The sequence below is a fragment of the Coregonus clupeaformis genome, unplaced genomic scaffold (assembly GCF_020615455.1).
Source record: "Coregonus clupeaformis isolate EN_2021a unplaced genomic scaffold, ASM2061545v1 scaf0186, whole genome shotgun sequence".
Classification (NCBI taxonomy): domain Eukaryota; kingdom Metazoa; phylum Chordata; class Actinopteri; order Salmoniformes; family Salmonidae; genus Coregonus; species Coregonus clupeaformis.
In genome coordinates this window covers 571,415-577,414 of record NW_025533641.1, presented here as the reverse complement: position 1 = coordinate 577,414, position 6,000 = coordinate 571,415, and positions in this window count along the sequence as shown.

The following is a 6,000-nucleotide window of genomic DNA, read 5'->3' as shown; positions in this document are numbered from 1 at the left end:
TATCACTGACAACAGTTTGTTCTTTCTCACCAGTGAAGAGTATTGGAGATGTGGTTGTGGGTGGAAAATAACTGAATCTTCACAACAATGTGCTGCGAAGTACATGGTGAAATTCTTTACAACTTTTAATGGACTGAGTTATAACACCATGCATCTAAACTATGAAATACCTTCAAAAGATCAATATATTTATAGGATGAATATATTTATCAAGACATCACGCAGCAGTGGGATATTTTATATTATAGATAAAAAGTATAGATACAGTGCCTTCAGAAAGTATTCACACAGCTTGACTTTGTCCACATTTTGTTGTGTTACAAAGTGGGATTCAAATTTAATTAACTGTCATTTTTTTTCAACGATCTACACAAAATACTCTAATGTCAAAGTGGAAGAAAAATGCTAACATTTATAAAAAAGAAAACACTAATATGTCTTGATTAGATAAGCATTGTCAGGTCTCCTCCCGTTGCTCCCCTCCGGTGCTCTGATTCGCCGGTCTACTGCGCCACCGGTCTGAGCGCACCACCTCGGTAACACCGGAATGGAAACCCAATGCACCCTAATCACCTCCAGTGCACCTGCACCTCATCATCTCATCACCACCCCTATTTAGCCATGGACTGTTCTGGATGATGTTGTGTGTGATTGTTTAGCTTCGTGTCATTTACTTTATCTTTGTTATTTCTCTTTGTCATTGTTAAGTGCACAATGTTTTGGGGGGAATTACCGCTTTTACCTTTCTCTGCCATTATTATTATTTTTTAGATTGGCCTTGGCATTGCAAGCATATGATCTTTAATAACATTTTAAAATGTATTGATTTTACAATAAAATGATAGTGGAACATTTAATGCATGTATGACCTCAAAGCAAATTAGATCACGTGCCCCCCCTGTGAACTCTGGCGCGGACCCCAGGTTGGAAACCACTGCTTTAGGTTATTGTCCTGCTGAAATGTGAATTAATCTCCCAGAGTCTGGGGAAAAGCAGACTGAACCAGTTTTTCCTCTAGGATTTTGCCTGTGCTTTGCTCCATTCCATTTATTTTTTATCCTGAAAAACTCCCCAGTCCTTAACGATTAAAAGCATACCCATAACATGATGCAGCCACCACTATGCTTGACAATATGGAGAGTGTTACTCAGTAATGTGTTGTATTGGATTTGCCTGAAACATACAACTTTGTATTCAGGACAAAAAGAGAATTGCTTTAACACATTTTTTACAGTATTACTTTAGTGCCTTGTTGCAAACAGGATTCATGTTTTGGATTTTTTTTTTCTGTACAGGCTTCCTTCTTTTCACTCTGTCAATTAGGTTAGTATTGTGGAGTAACTACAATGCTGTTGATCCATCATCAAGTGGCGCAGTGGTCTAAGGCACTGCATCGCAGTGCTAGCTGTGCCACTAGAGATCCTGGTTTGAATCCAGGCTCTGTCGTAGCCGGCCGCGACCGGGAGACCCATGGGGCGGCGCACAATTTGTCCAGGGTAGGGGAGGGAATGGCCGGCAGGGATGTAGCTCAGTAGAGCATGGCGTTTGCAATGCCAGGGTTGTGGGTTTGATTCCCACGGGGGGCCAGTATAAAAAATAATGTATGCACTCACTAACTTTAAGTCGCTCTGGATAAGAGCGTCCGCTAAATGACTTAAATGTAAAAAAATATGTTTTGTTTTTTTATGTTAATCAGTTTTCTCCTACCATAGCCATTATACTCTGTAACTATTTCAAAGTCACAGTTGGCCTCATGGATGTCTGTATCTTTATAGTGACTAGGTGTATTGATAGACCATCCAAAGTGTAATTAATAACTTCACCATGCTCAAAAGGATATTCAATGTGTGCTTTTTATTTTTCCCCATCTACCAATAGGTGCCCTTCTTTGCGAGGCTTTTGAAAACATCCCCGGTCTTTGTGGTTGAATCTGTGTTTGAAATTCACTGCTCGACTGAGGGACCTTACATACTGTATAATTCTATATGTGGAGTATAGAGATGAGGTAGTCATTAAAAAATAATTTTAAACACTAGTATTGCATGCAACTTTTTATGACTTGTTAAGCAAAGTTTTACACCTGAACTTGCCATAACAAATTTGTTGACTCAAGACATTTCAGCTTTTCATTTGTAATTAATATGTAAAAAGAAAAAATCTATTTTTATTTAATCAATTGTATATTCAGGCTGTAACACAAGGGGTCTGTCGTAGCCGGCCGTGACTGGGAGACCCATGGGGCGGCGCACAATTAGCCCAGCGTCGTCCAGGGTAGGGGAGGGAATGGCTGGCAGGGATGTAGCTCAGTTGGTAGAGCATGGCATTTGCAACGCCAGGGTTGTGGGTTCGATTCCAGTATAGAAATGTATGCACTCACTAACTGTAAGTCGCTCTGGATAAGAGCGTCTGCTAAATGACGTAAATGTAATGTAATGGGTCTGAATACTTTCTGATGGTACTTTACATATCTGAATACATTGGTTTAGTAATTCACAAAATATGATGTTAATAACTCAATAGTACAAACATTTTGTCACGATCGTTTATAGACGGGACGGACCAAGGCGCAGCGTGGTATGCATACATGTTTATTTATATTGAATAAACACCACGACAAAACAACAAATGAAACGAAACGTGAAGTCCAAGGTAGACAAACAACATACCTCACACGGAACAAGATCCCACAACCCACTAGTGCCAATAGGCTGCCTAAGTATGGTCCCCAATCAGAGACAACGAGCGACAGCTGCCTCTGATTGGGAACCACACCGGCCAACATAGATCTAGAACATACTAGATCCAAACATAGAAAATGCAACATAGAAAATCACACAGAAAATATACAACCTGACTCAACAAATACGAGTCCCCAGAGTCAGGGCGTGACACATTTGTTTGATAGTAGTTCAATAAAATCAATAGTGACTTCACAAAATTGACAGAGGTCAGTCAATAAACTCTCAAATGTCCACAAATATGCCCAACTGTATGAATCCGCAAGTTACTGTGTTACTTTCACGAGGCTATTGACAGAAATACTTGACAGGTGATAACGATGGCACATAAAAGTAGAAGGAAAAAAACAGTAGGTCTCTGCGGAGTTATTATTCATACACAGATGACAAGCAGAAGCAAATGAGCTGTGAACGAGGGCAGCTGTCCCTGCTGTTGCATGGAGAACTCTGGACTTGGAGGATACAAGAGGCAGTATTAGTACACTTTAGACTAATGCTAAACTATTAAATACTTCTCACTGGAGGATTGTGTGTCGAGGTACAGGAGGGTGAAGTGGCGGTGAGAGGGACTCATTATTTTTTCTCTGATTTGACAGATGCCGTCCTGGAAATAGCTCCACTTGTTTAGCTAAGGCGTATCCATTCCAGAGATTCTGATTGAGCCTGACAATGGTTGAGGAGTGAAGATAGATTTGTTTTGTTCTTATAGATATTCATATGATTGTGAACAGTGGAGTGCCCTATAATACTGTAGCAGCTAAACAAACAGAACACGCTTTCATTTGATCTTATATCATGAATGTAGTTCTGAGCCAGGCGGTCGGTAATTCAGGCTATTCATGTTCAGGCACTTTCACAGAAACTCTGAAAATTTAACTGTGAGACTGTGGCCAATTAAATATTGAGCTCTTTTCCTATCCTTCTTTAAAATATGTAATGAATTCCCTGATGTCTGACATTATGCACTGCCAGTTTGAATCTGGTGAATGTAGCGGCCCACTTCGGCCTTTTATACCAGAACCGATGATGCTCCTTGGTTCTGTCAAAAAGCTCTTAAAATGTCCACTCACAGCTATACACAAAGGGAGTGCTCTTAGACTGTTTTTAGGTAACAGGGATGACTAGATAACAGGAATGACTTTAAGTAGCAAAGTAACCGAAAGACCCCTTTCACATAGTTGACCAGAATTTTGGGGGGTATTAGAGAGCTGTCAGCTCAGCAAGGCCATACTCAATGGAACTGTTTAATAAGTACTGTAAATATCCCAAACCCCAGTGTCTGAGTGAACACTTAGTTCAATTAGGCTTCAACTCAGCCACTTCATCCATTCAAGAAATTGACCATTTACATTACTCATGAATACCTCTGCATTTAAGCAGCATTGACTTTAATTCCAGTTGTCGCCATTCCGAGGTGAAATATACATTAACAAAACCAACCTTGAGACTTCTGAAAGAGTATAATCATCACTGACTCACACCATTCGTCTGTCCAATATAGTAGTATTTTATCCAATGATCTCCAAGTGCCCCTAAGTGGCCAGAGTTTTATAGTCAGTTTCTGGTCAATCAATCCCAGAAACAGTTCCATCTGTGAACCCTTTTTTGTAATTAATTCAGCTGCCTCAGTAAGCTCCCATGAGACACCGTTTTGTGCCGAGCCAGAGAGGAAATCAAAGTGAATTGACCTTTAAACTGATATTTGAACCTTGCGGGGTAAGCTTTTAAGCTGTCCTAGCCTCGTCCTGTTGTTTTGTGTCAATTTACTTAAAGACAGAAATAATCAGGGGAAGAACGTTGAAAACACTGTCCACCCTCTCAACACACACATTCATGTACGTGCTCACACACCGTTACCAGGGGCGCAACTTTCACTGGGGACGGGGGGGACATGTCGTGTCCCGTCCCCCCCCACATTCTGAAATTGTATTTCTGTCCCCTCCCAGTTTTATCATTGGAATGTGATACAAAACAAGGCAAATGTGTGCTTTAGGACCATGTCGGGTAGGCTGTTTGGTGTGTTTATCCGCCTGGATTAAAAAAATAACAATAATAATAATTATGTCCCCCCCACTTCTAAAACCAAAGTTGCGCCCCTGACCGTTACACACAGCTATACCTGCATTAAAGACCCCCTGTGTGCTGGTGTCTGTCATTGCTGTGATGAAACAAATGCCACCACATCTCCCCACTTGACACATGCTCTGTGAAATGCAAAGTGTGTCTTAAACGCTCAGTTTCCAATGTGCAGGGTCTAGTTTAACCTATAGCCCAGCGAGCTTCCATTTTAGTCAATCTCATCCCCTACTTCAAACATTTAATAAACGTTTCAGAGAAACTCATAGAAAATTATGAGTTTTCCAACCCCTTACCCCCTATTGGTAACCCTCCCACGGCATTCACCTTGGTTTTTGGGGGGTTTTTTTACAAGGCGCTAAGCATCAAGGACAAAAATCCATTCCACTAGGGAGGGAGGGAGGGAGGGAGGGAGGGAGGGAGGGAGGGAGGGAGGGAGGGAGGGAGGGAGGGAGGGAGGAGGGAATACACCAGGTTGTCTTCTTATTTGATGATTCCAGATGCTTCATTAGGACTTGATGTCTTTCATCATTATACTTTCATGTTATTCTGTAGCGCAATAACAGTGAGATCATATTCCTCTTTTCCCATCCATTGTTGATGGAAAAGTAATAAGTATAAAATCATGTTTTTTCATAGAGATCAGAGCCACATGAAGATGACAACATCTTGAGACCATGTGGCGTTCAGTTGAGAGACTCTACTCAGCCCCCCAAGTACACAGGTGTGTTTGACAGATGACTTCAGGAAGTGAGACCTGAAAAAGCCACACTCATTGCTATGCCAACTGACCCCATTCAACACATTCTGACATACAAAGCATCTTGAATGTGTAGCTAACCATGTGCAAAGCACAACCCTGCTGGGAATATTATATCAAAACAGGGACATGTTGAAAATGTCAGTGAAGACACTTGCCAGTTGGTCAGCGCATTCTCGGAGTACACGTCCTGGTAATCCGTGTGGCCCTGCCGCCTTGTGAATGTTGACCTACTTAAAAGTCTTACTCACATTGGCTACGGAGAGCGTAATCGCATAGTATCCGCAACAGCTGATGCTCTTATGCATGCTTCAGTGTTGCTTGCCTCGAAGCGAGCATAGAAGTGATTTAGCTCGTCTGGTAGGCTTGTGTCAATGGGCAGCTCGCAGCTGTGCTTCCCTTTGTAGTCTGTAATAGTTTTCAAGC